The sequence below is a fragment of the Buteo buteo genome, chromosome 11 (assembly GCF_964188355.1).
Source record: "Buteo buteo chromosome 11, bButBut1.hap1.1, whole genome shotgun sequence".
NCBI lineage: Eukaryota > Metazoa > Chordata > Aves > Accipitriformes > Accipitridae > Buteo > Buteo buteo.
The window spans coordinates 39,888,449-39,906,355 of record NC_134181.1 but is presented as its reverse complement, the minus strand read 5'-3'; the positions used below and the strand labels follow the sequence as shown (position 1 = coordinate 39,906,355).

The 17,907-nt window shown below is 40.1% G+C and overlaps 1 protein-coding gene across 1 annotated transcript in view; it reads right to left on the bottom strand.

Annotated features, from left to right (window-relative positions):
- Positions 1-17,907, bottom strand: part of SPPL3 (signal peptide peptidase like 3) — a 61,403-nt gene that overhangs the window by 42,970 nt on the left and 526 nt on the right. The gene's annotated exons all lie outside the window — the stretch shown is intronic.

Below are 17,907 nucleotides of genomic sequence, written 5' to 3'. Positions count from 1 at the left end.
AAAGCGACAAAAAAGCGACAAAAAAGCGACAGGTGATTTCTGGATGAAAAACTGAAGAGAACTTTTCTTTATTCAGGACTTAACACTGGTTTGTCTAAATGTTTTCCTCTAATCTCTCCAGAAATTACTATAACAGCACAACTCTTAGAAAGCACATTTTGAACCCCAAACTATTTCTAAAAATCCTAAACGCATACAGAGCCATGCTCACGGCACACGGCTAGGGCTCACGTTTATTTGTGATACTGCAGGAGATGCACATATGCAATCTCCTAAGCAAGTTGGAGTGAAGTTTTCCGACAGCAGCTAGTACTTGCTGACACCTCAGTAGGTGAATGGGAACACTTCACTTTTTCTAAACTGTCATGCTCTCTACAAATTTGAGATGTTCAGTCAAATGGTGTTGCAGCAAATGGATACAGAGGTTATTCAAGTCCTCCTACGTAGGGCATCTGGAGCACTACATTTACAAGACCTTGCTCCCTACCCAGTCAGTGGAGAGAGGGCACACTTCTACTGAGGGTTTGCAGTTATCCTCTGGTCTCTCCATTCAGTTCAGGTATTTATGCAGTCCTAAATTTGGAATTTAAAAGCAAGATGATGTGAATAATCACCCCATAATTTCTGAAGCATGTATGAGTAAGAATTCAATTAATCTACATAAATTTTGTTTAATACTTGGTATTTTCTTTCTCTGATGAATAACTTACTGTGAAGGTAAGACACTAGCATGATTTTGGAAAACTACATACAAAACACATATACAATCCAAAACAGTTTTCACCCAATTTAGCTCATGATGAAGCCAGTCTTCATTCTTTTCTTTTTCAACAGCTCTCACTTATTATGTTCACCTAAGCAACCCCATGGGAAACGACAGACATTACTAAATATTAGGAACTCTGTGGAAGGCAAATACTGGATTTGACCAGGAATGTGATGACAAAGAGTTTGCTCTAGGCTTCTTTCATGTTTTAGAAAGACAATTTGCTTATCAATTCCTTTTAGGGGGAGAATGACATAGATTCCAGAGATGTAATCATCTATATGAAATCTTGTTTCACAAAACAGAAAGCATGAACCACAATGTCCTGTCTCCTGGGAATGAAGGAGGATAAATATCTAATCACATAGGTCCTTGACAAAGGAGAACAGTATATATTATTAAGAAGAAAGACTAGAAAAGCACTTTCTCTTTTAACATTAAGCATCTCATTTTCTCCTGCAGTAGGTGTGCAATGGCAGCACTACCCAGTTACAGACATGGTGCAGTATGAACTACCACAATGGAGACATCTTTAATGTCATTGGCAATGTTGGTGACTTTAATCTTTTTGTATTAAACAAGAGTTACGAATAACTTTTCCTGAAGACAGGAAAGAGTACACAAATTATCCACCACAATTCAGTCAAGACAGAATTGAATCCAGGTTACTTATAACAGGAAGAAAAGAAAAAGGCAGAAGTAGCATATCTGGCTTGCAATATGCAGTCATAATGTATCACAGAATTATCATTAGTTTTGGAGTCTCCACTGTTAGATGTGGACAACAAAGACACTACCATCAGTCTTCTTCAATGTTGATATTTCCCAGGTGTTTAACACATACCTTAATTAGGCCTCCTAATTTCTCTTTGAACTCCAACCAACACTGAAATAGGCTTCTGGATTTATTACCTAATTCCCAGACTCTGCAATGGCTTGCCATTCATTTCACATTTACAAAGACACCTCCTTTTGGTTTCTGAGACCTGCGTAAGGAACTCTGCTAAGCATGAAAGTGCCAGTCATCAGTGCCAGTCGTCAGTTATTTAGGGAATTCATGGCCTTCCCAGTTTCAAGCCCTCAGTACTAAACAGAAGGGTCTTTCTGAATGTGTTTCTCTCTAGTGGAACACAAATCTAGGTAATGGCACAATGTTTCTCCTAACCACATCCCTCCCTATGCACCAGACAAAATGAGGCTCTTCAAAATAAGTAGCTATTCCCTTCTACCTTCAGTAGATAGATACCATGAATCAGAAGGTTATATATTTTCATTTGTAAACTGTGAGCTACCTTAGCAATAACTGTTCTATAAACTTAAAAGACAGATAAATTGTGAGCATAAGTAGGCTGTATTCTTTCCCTGCCCATCCTTCTGTGCAATTCTAAGTGTCTTAATTAGAAGCATGAATTATTTGCCATGGTAATAGGGAAATAATCAAAGCACAGAATGATGATTTCCTTGAAAGTTCAAACGGAAGACATTGGCTAGAGATACACCACCTGAGACATTATTAGCAAAAGACAAACACAAATATAAGCATCTCTACCACAGCCAAGCCCAGACAATTGCACAAGTGAAAAATTCCTTTACAAAACACAACACAGCTATATGAATGCTATGATGCTCCTCATGGTGAGGTATGAGAAATGTAAGCAACTGAGCCTGGCAATGTCCTAGCACCCCATCCCTGACAGCTACCTAACTTAATGTTCAGAGAACTGTCACAGGCAAGTTGTAGCAAAACAGTAGTGTCTCTAGCATTTGATCACAGACTTCCGATGCCATAGCGTATGCCATTCAATACAAATTCTTTTCTTTCAAGAAGTTAAACAGTTATGAATTCCTAAAACAAACAAACAAAACAGTCCAAGTGAATGCCCTGAAGTATAGAAGCTCTTCCTAAAGTTTGTGTAAACAGGTTATTTAATTTAAAATAAACTTAAGTTTAGTGCTTCCAGAGTCAATCATTCTTTCTCCAGAACAGTTTGGAACAGTCAAGTGACACTACAAAAGACAGCTCAAGTCTCTGGCATCTTAAAACAGAGGATGTTCTAGAACAGCAAAAACATTTCCTTTTATAATTAGTGAATAAACCAAACAATCTGAAGTGTCAGAATAAACAAATAAGCCAGGAAAAGCATCAGAGAACTGCCCAGAGCTAACTGTCCATACAGAAAAGTTTAATGACTAGTTACATGGAATTTCTTTTTAAGGAGAATCCTTTAACAGTTAATATTGGGGTTTTTTTGCTAATGCTAATGATCTGCAACACTGCTTGTATTTTCTAAGAGACAAGCACTTTACAGTAACAAGTCTAAGAAGTGATAAAACAAAAATATTTTCAACTCCAGCATTTGCAATGCAAAGCTGCTATTTAAACAAAATGCCAGACTAATGGCTACACCCCAAATTGAACAGAAGACCTAGATTCAGGACCACACACCGGCTCATAACTCCCATTTTGACTATAGAGATGGAATATGTCTTGGTATGAAAATTACACTTGGTACAGAACACAATGGCTTGTTAATAAGCAAAGCAGGTAACGGATTACCTTGCCGTTAAGGTCTCTGCTGAGATCACAGACTTCCAATTCTCTCTTAATGTCATGAAAACAACAACATGGATCTTAAATCTGACCAACACAGTTACATAAAGGGTTTCTCAGCTGCTCCCTCCACATTTTTTACTTAAGAGAGTTTTTGTAACTTTACGGCGGGGAATGCATAGCTTGGCTAGGCAGCAAGGAGGTTTTGTAGCTGACCTAAAACAGAGCAACACCTTAAGAGGAATTAGGAACCACACCGCTAACCACATGGCAGCAGAAACACAACACGTTCCTTAAACCTTACCCAGTACACCTTCACATTCATGTGATCTTTCCTCTTGGGAAAAGAGGAACCCAATGCAGGTTAGTCACTTACCCAATTGCAAAATCAAAAGCAAGTTCTGGTACATCTCTGATACATTTATACCACAATAAAAAGATGGGAAAAATTGACTTTTGTGATGAAAATTGTAAATGGTATTACAGAGTTGTGTGGGATTTTTATTACCATTTAGCCTTATGTTCCCCACTGCCTTGTATCAGAAAGAGGGGGTGGTGGCATATCTTTGAGTTTGGTAACACAACATTAAAAAAAAGCTGGGGGGGGGAGCTTATTTACAAACATGCTAAAAATTTAATTGAGGAGCCCCCCATCATCAAGAAAACATCCACCTAGCATTGGATTTCTAAAAAATATCTCAACATATTATATACCCAAGACACTTTTAGTTACAAAACATCTACTACTCAAGCAACCTTTGTTTCCAAAATAAGAGCATTATGAATTTGTTAGTTGGGCAAACTGCAGAGTCACTGTCCTCAGGTGTACACAACCTTAAGAAAATCTAAATACTTGCTTGATTTTACAGTGTTGAATAGCTTGCATGGAAAAAATATGGCACATCACTCCCCGATAAGGCACCATACTTTCTAAAAATCATGAATTCACATCATTCCTACAACTGTTTTTAAATTATTTCCTTTGTTCCTCTCTCTTGCACAAATTGCCAGCAAAAGATTTAATAACCCAGAGAAAGTTGGATCTCTTCAGATGATTGGGGGCATTATTCAGTGTCCAGAGGGGTCAGGAGATTCTGTTATCTCACTTCAACAAACAGGTCTAAATTTTGAAAGACTGTGGCCCTGCAGGCTTTCCAAATTAGTCATGTAGACCCTATTAATAAATTGCCATGGAGTTCTGGAATCCTGTTCATCCAAAGCTATCCATTTCCTATGCAGTAACAAGATACAGGATATTCAACAGCAAGTTTCCTAATAGCACGGAAAAATACCATTACAAAAAACTGCCAATAGTTGAACTATAAACAGTGAATTCAAGGCTACTATTAGTAACAAGGGATAACAAATTTTCACACTTTACCATAATGAAAGGGAACTATATTAGTGTTTTTTAGAACTGAAGCAATAAGTTATTTGAACAAGATTCCAGATAACTGAGTCTTTAACATAAGAAAACACAGCATCTCTTCTAGTAATGCAATTCAGCCTCATCCCAGACACTGTCAGTAATCCAGGTCCAGAAATGGCATTTTTCTGAATAAGGTTGTTCAGGATGAATGCTTTATATGACTAATAGATCAACTTCACCTTCCTCCCTTTGGTCCTCTTACAGCCATATTACCTGGGTATCAGACATCCACTGAAGATCCAGGGCTAAGTTCATCTAATGTGCAACTGAGCCAAGGCACATCATCCTGGCCATATTTATCAACACTCAATCATATGCAGAATATTATGGTTGTCATGGTGCCAGCAAGCAGTTAAAAAAGGGCAATGACAAAAGAAAACAGATTAATTATGTGGCAGAAAGAGAGGACTCTCAGGATATGTAGGGAAATTCCTGTACATCTGTTAGCCTGCAATATTCTGCAAGAGAAACCCCAGTGCGAAGGCCAGAGCCCCACAGCAACGCTGCTGTGCTGAGACTGTCCTTCAGCCCATTCAGGCAAGTGCAGATTTTGCACGGCCACAGTGCTCAGACGCCTGCCAAGGTGTCTTAATTGTGTGAACTGAAGTGACTGCTCAGTTTGCTACACCAAGAGCTAACCAGGCAGACCTCAACTGAAAAGCACAAATAATCCAGCACTACAGACAGGACAAGCTGTATTGCCTCTGAGGACCTAATAAACGACTTCACCTTGAAAATCTTATTGTAAAGCACTGTAAAACAAATATGTAATCATTTTGGCAGCTTTGCTTCAACAGGAAACAACACACTGAGCAAAAAGAATACTTAAATATTTAAGACAATAAATCTTAACAAATCTGTAACCTGACTTCCTATGGGATGCAGAGGCAGGTAACAGACTAAATCAAAAAAGTTCAGACCAAAGTAAGTATCTCCATCAGAAGCAAAACAGAGAACACCACACAGAAAAAGTACAGCAGGTTTCCTAACAAGCACACAAAGGAATACCACTACTCAATGCTATATTTGATCTCATCCACAAGCCAAAACCAGGAGATGAAGTTGATCCTCTTCCAAGTATACAGTTTCACTCAAGACACATACATTATACTTGAGAGTCCACCTTGAGTAGCCTAACTCGCTCTCAAAGTATTACTTGAAAACATTCTGTGCATACTCCTGCTTAACTTCTTTGCCTTGTGGCCAGCTCCATCCTTTATCACCAGGCTCTCCCTCTAGCCCTGCTCCTCATCTTGCATGGGCATCCCTAGGTTCTCATCAAAGCTTCACTCCCAGAGAGCAAACTGTCCCAGACCACTATAAAGTCTGTGCCCAGTTCTGGACCTTGTAACTGCCAACACATCTAGATCCAGCAGTACAGATATTCTTCCACTAACCTTGCTCTAACTATCTGGAGTATAATACTCGCTGGAGTCAAGGCCCAATAAAAGAGGTGTTTATTCACAGTCATAATGTTTCTTTCTGTAAGTGATAAGAGTTGATCGTGCAGAGCAGAACTCCGATAGCAGAACGTGCTACAAATCCCACCTCTTTTGGCAAGTCACTGTCTCCTCATAAAGGAAATGCAACAACTGAAGCTCCACAGTGGTTCAGAGATGGAGAAAGTGCGAGAATACTCATACTAGCACCATACAACTGGTTAATCTGTGAGATACAGGCATTTTGGCAATGAGTGCTACAGAAAAGCTTAGCATGTACATATGCAGGCACTACCAGAAAGAATTAAATTAAATCCTAGAATAGGTCCCAGGAAGATACCCTAGCAGAGACTCCAGGGTCTCTATCTTTTCCAACAACTAGGCATCATGACTTTGTAGTTGATATAGATTCAAAAATGTAGCTGGCCAAACTGATGGAAGAACACTCACCTAAGACTTAGTGTACAAAGACACTGTGAAGTCCTCTCAGGTGTGGAGACTATTGATCTGAATGCTGCATTACTTCCTAGACAATCTTTCCATCCCAATATAAAAAAAAATTTTGTTATTTCAAGGTTAAACTCGGTGCCAACCGTATCCTGGGCTGTATCAAAAGAAGCGTAACCAGCAGGTCAACAGAGGCGATTCTTCCCCTCTGCTCTGCTCCATGAGACCCCACCTGCAGTACTGCCTTCAGCTCTGGGGCCCCCAACATGCGAAGGACATGGACCTGTTGGAGCGAGCCCAGAGGAGGGCCACGAAGGTGATGAGAGGGCTGGAGCACCTCTCCTATGAAGACAAACTGAGAGTTGGGGTTGTTCAGCCTGGAGAAGGGTCCAGGCAGACCTTATAGCAGTCTTCCAGTACCTAAAGGGGGCCTACAAGAAAGCCAGAGAGGGACTTTTTGCAAGGGCATGTAGTGATAGGGCAAGGGTTAATGGCTTTAAACTGAAAGAGGGTAGATTTACATCAGATGAAAGGAAGAAGTTCTTCATTGTGAGGGTGTTGAGACACTGGAACAGGTTGCCCAGAGAAGTTGTGGATGCCCCCTCCCTGGAAGTGTTCAAAGCCAGCTTGGATGGGGCTTTGAGCAACCTGGTCTGGTGGAAGGTGTCCCTGCCCACGGCAGGGGGGGGTGGAACTAGATGATCTTTAAGGTCCCTTCCAACCCAAACCATTCTATGATTCTATGAATTTCCACAGTAATTCCCATACTTAAGTTACAAATATTCAGAATACCTTGATTCTAATATTTTTTAAAGGTATCAAAATGTAGTAGGCTCTCTAATCAGAAGAAAGGTTGTTTGTTTTTATCACTAAAGTCAGAAACGAGGATGTTATCTCATCTATATTGACTCTACTGTTTACTTAAAAAACCAGAACAAAACCACACCTCATACCTCTGACACTTAGGCCAGTATTTTATTGATTATGTGCTTGGAAATCCAAACTCTTTTTAGCAATGTATTCAGAAGTCAAATCAAAAAATAAAACTAACAACTAATAGTTTAATCAAAGCATTTAACAATGAGGCCTCACAATCAACAAGCCAAAACCAAAGTCAAATTGATCAATATGACCTTGTCATACAGAAAGAGCAGCTCTGAGTGCTATTGATGAGTTGACTTACCCGCACAGTACAGGATTATGATATATACTTCATCATTACATGCCTAGGTAGAATTAAACATTATTTTCATTAAAAAATCCATAAAAGAATGAGTTAACAGCATCAGCACCAAACTATGAATCTTCAGGGACAATGTTGAAAGTATATTCCTGTACAAGTCAAAACTATAGAGTATCCAGTCTGTCTAGCCAGATTTAAGCAGCTTTCATATGCTGGGTCTGTATCAAGACAAATTAGTGTTGTCAGATGATGGCTGGTGAGATTCTGAGGTGAACGTGACTATTCAAACTGCATGAAGTGAAGCGAGGGGATTCAGCTGGCACGAAAATACAAAATACAGCCCATCAAAACAGGCACCTTGGTTTTGCTACCTTCAATTAAGAGAGGTGCAAACTCAAAGGTGTGGACAGTAACAAATGCGACCACTTTACAGATAAATACACTGCATACATGAGAGAAGGTGTCCTGTCACAGACTGGACAAGGCCTGACCTCTGCCTTACAACCTGTGTGCAAGAGAAGCACGGTACATTAAAACACTTAAGAGTGTCAGGCTTAAGGTAGCAGCTTCAGTTCCAGGTGCAAAAAACAGGCAGCAGAAGAACAGATGGAGACTGTTTTCAACAAATTCTAGTCCAAATATCTTTGTTTGTGACAACAGCAAAAAGTAGGAACATTCTTTAGAGAGAGTGCTTTGGGAATCTTATGAAACTTCTTCCAGTAAAGCACCCTGCAGAGAATTTATTTCTGGTTTATGGCAGACTTTTTTCATCTTTTGATTTAGCTTTAAGGTAGCTCTTTTTTATGTTCCATCTGCAAAAACATAAAAAAATAAAGAGAAAGATAACTAGCTGGAAAACTAACATTGGGGTTCTTGTAAGGCACTTAAGTATGATAAAGAGGTTCTTTCTGTTCTGTACCATCTGTAACTGCTTACAGCTGCATCTGCTTTAGAAGTAGTCGTTAGCAGAAAATTTAAAAAAAAGTCCAGCTCTTCACTATTTAGCTTTAAAGTTTCCTTTTTTGAGAGAAAAAAAAAGCTCTTTAAACTATTTTCAACATAAAGCTTAATTAGATTCTACGCTTTATCTTCAAAACCCTGCAGAGATCATAATATTCCCCATGAGAGCTTTTAGCCCTTTGTGCTAACTTCTCAGAGCAGCTATTCAAGTGAAGGTATAGGATCAGCCACCTCAAGAAAAGAGTTCACAGAACAGCTAATCTTTCCTCCAGCAAACAGACCATCAATCTGAACTTCTAAAAAGGACCAGAATGACCTTGCGCCATCAAACCTAGAAAGCAAGACACAGACATACCTCACCTCACCAGACTGTAATACAGGCTACAGAAATCCATACAATCCAGCTCTGTTGGCTCTGTTTGCCTCCTGCTATTTCACCAACCTCACCTTTAGCTAACAGTCACCCGGAAAATGGACTTGTCATTGACTAAGTCAGTCGAAGCCACGCTACACCTATTTTATCTTGCCAAATGGGTCTAACACAGATGATGGCGAGATAAATCACAACTGTAGCCTTGAAAGTGGTAAATTTACACTAGTAAAAACAGTCCTTTGTGTAACAACAGACCATTGAGCTTTGGTCTTATATGTCCAACACATCTGTACCAACAGCTGGTTGATCCTAATTACAATGATTATTCAGAATTCATTGTTGCATTTCTACCCACTACAATAGTTTCCAAATAAATTTAAATCAAGTTTTAAATTGGAGCTAGCTATCCAACAGAAGGAGGGATGGCAGATTGCTAAGTGCCACAGACACCAGAACTAACACTGCATCAGAACACGCCATAACTCAGCTGCTGTGTTTAACTCTGCCTGCTAATCACACTACCGCAAAGCTCAAACATTTTGTAATGCTAGTTCTTGCCCAAGCTACGCTCTCTCAAGTGGAGTAAGCTGAACTTATTAATCCAAGTAACTAATGAAATTAAAATAAATCCTGAGGATATACACTTGCTACTAGCTTAACCTGTGTGGAGAAACCCCCTGCAACCCTACTTGTGCTTCACTGCTGTAGAGACAGGTGCACCAAATTTACATGCTGAGCCCCCTTGATTTTTTGTACCACCTGAAACTAGGCTGCACCATGAACAGTGCTTTTGCTATTCTAGCATGAAGTTGCTATTTGCAGTACTACTGACATGAGAAAATGGTGTAAGCAAGGAATTCCCAAACTTCTGTGATTCAGTGGAACCGTGTAAATTCTTAACATTTCTACTGATCTCTGTAAACTTCTGACAAACTTCTAAAGTTATTTAAAATTACGTATCCTTGCAAATTTACTAGAAGTTATCTTCTGGCTAGTTATCAGATGAACAAAAGGACTTTTTAAAGATACCTCTGTCCAAAACCAGCAGAGTCCATAGGAATGAAGAAGTAAATTCAGGCTTTCGAGACAGAAAGTGGCAAGCAGAAAAGCACTGACCGGCTAGAACTAATCAATAACACCAGAAGACTGGAGGGTGCTCGGCTTTAAAAGCCAGTAGTTCACACTGCACAGCACTTTTTTTTTTTTTTTCCCAGCAGCTGGACTGAAGAATAATCTAGATTCAAGCTTATTCCTGCAGGTAAGCTTGCCAACTCACGCCTAAAGTTAAAGATTCTGTGTGTGAACAGAGGGTGGAACCCCCTGGGTCTCCTCCCGCTTCCCCCACACTACCTCTGTTGTGGAAATGCCTGCAGAAATGTGGCTAAGGTGTAAAAATGGAAGAGAATCATCTCACAGTCTTCAGCTACTTACCTGTGCTGCATAGGAAAATACTTTCTTGGGTCAAAAGCCTATGAACTAGCTACAAGAAGTAAAGAAAGAACATCCCAACCTGACAGACACAGAAAATACTGTTTTCAGAAGGAAGAAGGAGAGAAGAAATGAGAGTCAAACACCATCATTTTCCTTTCAGATTCCACTGGTTACGGAAAATGCTATCATATATAAACTGTAAGATATGATTGTAAGATAAGATATCTCTAACTTCTACATGGGCAACTTCAGTAATAAGGGAGGCATCTTAAGCACAACATTGTGCAACAGAGAATAATTTTCTTAGTGTGTTCCCCTCTACTTCAGGACACTGGCTGTGATGATTTTAAAGAACCTCTGTTCTGACACCCTGAAAAAAAAAGCCACTCCATCCTTAAACCCTGTCCCCACACAGCAAAGTATAAGGATCGTCTCATTTAATATATTTGTTATTTTGAATCCTTGTTGTCATAGGATATTAAAAATGTTCTGGTTTAACTGATTCGTTAACACTTATAGGGTATCTTTCCAAAAAGTCAGCAGAACATTCTGACTTTCTGACACCCCTGTCTACACCACGCCACTTAAATGTGACATACAGATATGGAGGCCATCCAAGGGAATTTGGGACATAAGGCTTAGACCTGGCCCTAAAAAGAAATACTCAACAGAATCTAATAATGAAGATGACAGCACAACAGCTACACAATTAATCAGTTCCAGGATAATGTCATCATGGTGGTTCTGGTAGACAGAGACACTTAGTGTATCATGAGAGCCGAGTTTCTGTAGGGATAGCACATGAGAGGAGAACCCTGGTCTGGCAGATCAGAGTACTTCAAGCACAGACACCACTTGTAAAAGGTGTAGGAGAAAAGATCATCAACGTTAGCATCCTTGGAAGAATTAGAGAGGGAAAAAGGGGACCAGGAAGTGTTGCAATGACACATACACTCTATTAATCTTATTAAATCATCACCTTTCAAAGTCAGTTTGATTGCCTGGATCCAGTTCAGCTAGCACACTAGCTTGTGTTTCACTCCACCCAACCCACATAATTGGCTGAACTGTTTCAAATTTTAACCTTTATCAGTTACACCAAAGCAATGTAGCACCAATGAGCAAATGTGCACAATGACCAATTTCAGCCTTGGTTCTTCCTGGAAACTTTACTCAGATGTCACTAGAATTAAATTAGACTGTTTGACTAAATGGCTTGTGTCAATTATTTGGTTTTAGAGTATACTGTAATGCCTAGAGTCATCATAAAATGTCAAAGGGCAATAAAGATGGTGGCACATATGCCAGAGATGTTGATACATCACATTACCAAAATAACAAAATAAAATAGCTGAGATACTAAAAAAGACCAGAGTCTGTTCTGCTCTTCTTCCACATTTTGGGAAATTGGAATAACTGCATTTTAAAAAGCATGACACGTATTTCAAACTACTTCTTGTAGGAAGGTTTCATAAGTACACATTTTTTGGCACTGTGTTTCAGCGACAAGCGATTATTGACAGAGATTTCAGCAACTGAATCTAATATTTAAAACCGTGGTATTCACCAAAACACAACTAATCTCAAAGAACTTAATATCCTCAATTCATCTGGCCTGCTTGGTGGTCCACACACAATTCCTCAAATTCCAACAGCATCAGGTTGCTTGACTCATACCAAACTCCCGAAGTGCACAAAATAAGCAATTACTTTATTGGATCACACCCTTCAATAGAAGAAAGAGATGCTCTCAGGTTCATCAAAACTGACACAAAGCACAAGAAAAGGTAGTGATAATGGTAGATCCACACACCTAACAGCTCATTTATCTATGACACAGGAAATCGTATTCAGGTTGTCTTCTCTTTGTGGTAATTCAAACTCATCTCTCGAAAAGCAGCCTGAACTACCCCCACAGACTACAGCCCCTTCGGTCTTCCGAACTACATTTTTATCAAGGCAGGAAGTGGAACCCAGGTCCCCGCCAATCCCAAATTAGTATTTTGATCATGAAGGCAGAAAGGCATGCCTGCTTCCTGGCCCAGCAAATATTTACAGTATTCTATATGAAGTGAAACAGATTTCAATGGACACACAAAGCTCAATCTCTGAATAACACATAGTTTGGTGATGAGAGCACTCCCCTGGAAGGTGAGACACCCAAGGTCAGAAACCCTGGGGGATGGAACTGATCTCCTATATCCTGGCAAAGTTCTCTAATCACTGGGTAAAAAGCAAGGAACCACTAACTTCTGCTGCCGCAATATCCTGAAAAGGCTAAAGGCAGAACTGACAGAACTCTTAATTAAAACAGGTGCTGCACATCAGCACCAAGAAAACATTGATTCATGTTCTTCACTTTAAAATTTTTCTTTAAAAATTATTAATATGTTAGTAAATACAGCCTTTGCATTGAAGCAGGACAATTTTTTTCTCTTTGCTAATCAGTGTCATTATATATGTGTACATTCAAGTAACTGTAAGCTTCAACTAAGCCCATGCTCTTTGACTTATTTGTCTTTCAGTCCAGTGCTGTAGACATACAGTGAGATAGCAAAAGCTAGAGGGAGGATAACAAACAAGTGAAGTGAGACTGGCACTGGAAGACAAACATATTAACCATAAACCTGATATTCTCAGATTTACTGAGGTTTAAGTCACTTTTCTGATGCCAGATACTCACACACATTCATACAATGACATCCTTGTCCTCAGGAGGCTTCTAACAATCGTTAAAATGGAATGTGGCCCGTAATTTCAGTTCCTGAAAAATGTAAGATTAAAGGCCAAACTCCATGTTTGTATGCCAAGCTTTCACAACAGATTTTAGACAGTACACCCAACAGAATTTCATCTATCTGCTTTGCAATCTGTCGCCTAAAAATTGCAATACCTTAAAAATTCAGGTGAATGATTTGGTTTGTTTCTGTTGTAAACTGCCTCCCATCCTCAAAACACCTTAATTAGACAGTTAAGGTCTCTCAACCTAAACTGAGCAAAGCTAGTAAAAAATCTTGAATGCAAAAAATTATTTTACTAGCACTTGACAAGTTCTGTCAACAAGCTGTAGCTCCTCTTACTCCCTACCCTCCCACATATACATCTAATCCAGCCAACTAAGACTTAAAAGCACTACCTCAGTCTTCTGGAAGAGACTGTATTTTAATTCATGGCAGTAGCATGTTAAATGCTTAAATGCAATGAAAGCAAATTCTCAAGACTTCTGAATCTAGGAAGATTTTTAACACCAACTGATTTGAATTCTCCCAGGGGCAAAGACGGCATTGTACATTTACACTTATTCCAAAACCCGGCAGCTTTATTGATTACTCTGACGCATCATTAGACTTAATTTCCACGCCCTTTGCATTACGTAGGGAAGCTTCTAAATATACCACCATTTCACTCATCAAACATTTGATGGCTAATACAAGAATCATTCCACTGATTAAAACATTTAAGAGGGAGTTCAGTTGTTTTTAAGCTTAGTGACTCAATACAGCGGCTTCTTTTTTTGTTCTTAGCTTACCCTCCCAGACTGTCTCCTAATCATCACCCTGACAGGACACGCATGCATTGCAATCTGTATTACTCTTATACAACACTCTGGGAAGGGAAAAATTAAAAATATATTTGGTTTTGGTGTAGAAATCCCCTTCTCTCTTCACACATGAAGGAAGCTGTGAAAATCTTTTGTGCATTCAAAGGGCAAAAAAGGAACAAAGCAATCTCTATTGCCAGACTGGGCAACAGTAAAAAGGGAGGGGGTGTTACATCAGGCCTTGAAAAACACTGAACACCTACTAACTGAAGATAAACAAGATATGCATGCTGCTGTGCCCTCTAAATAGGATCCCGTGCAAAAATCTCACCACAAGGTGCCAGAAATTAAGGAAAGACCAAGTACTCCACAAAGTAATGATCTAGGTCCTGCTACTTCCATATTCCCCTATTGTAATACTTCCAACAGCTTGGTGCCTCAAGATAAAATCCTTGGCATTTACTAACTTCTTACTCACGCTTTGGTGATAGGCAAACAGCTCTTCCCGTATTTATTCCCTCACCTGTTATAGCAGGAACTTTTATCGCTACCCAGTCCCATTTCCTCACTGGAATACAGACAGGAAGCAAAGGGAAAAGGGGTATTCCACAACCTCTTTCTTGTCCCAGTCCATTCCACTCGCAGAAAATTAGTTTCAGCTCTCATTTAATCTAGAACATCACGAGCAACCTTGCGACCCAGCAGTGGCGTTCCTCTGTGGCTTGAAGATTTGAGTAACAGCAGTATCATACATAGCTCTGATAACTTCCTTCTATTATTGCAGGTACTTCACAAAGAAAGTTTCTCTACTCACTACTGACAAGCCAACACCTTCTTTCTAAAAAAGTGCATATCCTCTGAAGGAGCATTTCCATCTGGCACTTATCCCACATTTTGCATTAAAATTAGTTTTTCCAGGATGACAGTATTCAGTTTCACCTGCAAAATTCTCAGTAGATCCTCCTTTCGGGGATAACACACCTATATCTGAAATACTGGGTCAGCAAGACTATTTAAGACATTTAAAAAGAGCTAAGTGAAAGTACAGATGGTCATAGGTGTGGGAAGTACCGAAGGAAAAAAAAAGAGAAGAGGTTGTTACAAGAAATAACAAGAATAGTGACAAAAGGCAACTTACGTATTTAAATTTATGAAAGGGATGGAGAAAAAGCGCAAGTACTTCCTTCTTATAGTATCTTAATAAAAGAAAGTAATTGCAATCAATTTCATTTGGTAATCAAAAATATAAACCCACCTTAAAATCTCAGATTTATGTTTACAGAACAATAAATATAGCAAAATGAGAATTAGTTCTCATCTCTTCAAAACAACATCATTAACAGAGAGGTCAGTCACTGAAAGAAGCCCTATTTTTGCCTAAGTGTTTGACAATGCTAATGTCCGGTAATCATAGCTTGCAAGGACATTTTTTCAAGGTATTTCTAACACATCTGAGACAATTTTAAAAAAGTGAAACCCAAAATAAACCTTTATCATATCTTAGGAAGCTACAGTGATTCTACGACACATGTTGATAAGTTATGCACAAAAAGAGGCGTAATCAAGCCTTACACTCCTGGACAAAAGGGAAACACTACTGCGGCCAGGAACCAATTTACATTTATACGAAGATAGGTACATTAAAGGATTTTTGTTAATGTCAAATTATGCCTTTTCAGATGTGAAATAAGGTATCTGCACAGCAGCTAGACACTACACCGAGGAACACGGAAAGCACTTGTTCTGAGAAAGCAGCCGTTGCATCGCAGAAAAAGGACCGCGTCCGGCAAACGGACAGGATGCGATCTGCCAACTTCAGAACTGTACAACTGGCCTAATTGCTGGACACAATTCTGTACAACTCTTCTGTACAGAAGTCCCAGTTTCCTCAGCTGACAACATGCGCATTTTTCCTAAAAGTACTAAAGCACTAGCCAATTCTATGCTGAGTTGCATTACCACAATTAAAAATAAACAAACACAAGATAGTTGCTAGAAGTAATTAAACATGCATCCACAGAGAAGAGCACACAAGTTATAGAACAGGACTCCTTAGTCTGAAACTGGATTTTTGCTCTTTCCATAGCTCCCAGACAATGCTGATCACGGGACAAAATGCAAAGTGACAGAAACCTCAAAAACATGAGGACGCGTTATTGAATATAGACACAAAATTCCAGTGTTTTGAGACGTAAGCCTCACATCCTTGTTCTGTTACAACCTCAATACTGTAAGAAAGAACTACTATTCTTGTGATCCAGCTAGCAAGCAGTAAAGAGCAACTTAAATCCCAACTTCATTCCCCTAAAATATGCAACCTAAAGAAGAGTTAATCCTCCTCCCAGCCTCTGTTAAAAACCTTCCCTTTAGAATACTACGACAGCAAAGACACTCATTCAAAAAGCAAGGTAGTTAAAGATCAAAATAATGCACAGTTGACATTGTTTCGTTCTTTTTTTTTTAAAGAAAGCTGACAAATCTTGGAGTATTTTACAAATTTGTAATTTCATTCTGCCATTAAAACACATTAATACACTAGTTCACTAGGGACATCTAATTGAACTACAATAAACCACCTAAATCCGTACCAACGCGCATTTACTGTAACAATACGTAGTTAAATCCTTCAAGGCAAAGAAGTTGTCTTCATACTGTTGTTTTAAAGCAGAGCAGAACACCGCCTGAACTGAGCTTGTGAAACAAAATAAGAACATCTAAAAAGCAAACGACCAATACGTATATTGGGTTCTTGACAGAGAAGTGACAGGAGATGGGAGAAGGGGCTGCCAAAGTCTCAACATGTGGCAGAACAGAATTCCCCGCTGGGTTCCAAGTTTTGAAAAAGTAATGGGAAAGATTTCCAGAACCACTCAGAATAGGAATATTACTTGCATATTCAATCCCTTTTCCACACTCAGCACACACTAAGGTCAAAAGCTGAGATTTAACTCCTTTTTTAATAAGTGTATCATAACTTTTTTCAAAAAATGTAAGAAACAACTCTGGTTGATATCACTGGAATGGATTTAAAATGCAGTAACCGTATCACGATTAAATTGCGGCAGCGGTCAGGTCAACAGAGCCGGTGCACAGGTAAATTATTTGAGGTATTTTGGTTGCGATCCGCGACAGTACAAAATTACACGAAGAAACCGAACCCCGTCTCTCTGATCCGCTGCCAGCTAGGCCCGAGACAGTGTCAGGACACAGAAAAAAATGCCCTCTCATTTGCTACACTTCATGTCTTCCCACAGGAACTGGTCTCTTCCTCCTCATTCTATTTCCTGTACACAGAACAAGCCCATTGTCACTAGGTGAAAACACACACACACACACACATGCCGCTGACTTACCAGCCAGCCTACACCGACACAAATCTCCCTTTAGGCAGAGAGATTACCTGCAGCCTCACAAAGGTGAGCGCAGGCACCGTCCCTGCTCCAGGCCCAGAGGATCGCCGTCGGCCACCTCCGGCCGTGCCGAGATCCAGCTCGCCCAAGCCCACCTCCGGCAGAGGGAAGGATGACAGCCACGACAGCGCTCACAGCGACCCTCTCCCCCGCTCCCCGCCTGTCAGCGGCGACGGGGAACCCCCGCAGCCCCCCCCACCCCCGCGCCATCCCCTGGCTCGCACGACGTCCCTCCTCCCTTCCCCCCTAATCCCTCCTCCTCCTCCTCCTCGGCCGCGCTTAAACCTCAGGCCGCAGCCCCTCGGCCGCCAGCTCCCTTTATGCCCCAGCCCCCACCGCAGCCGGCGGTCCCGCGGCGAGAGGCGAAGCGCGGCGCC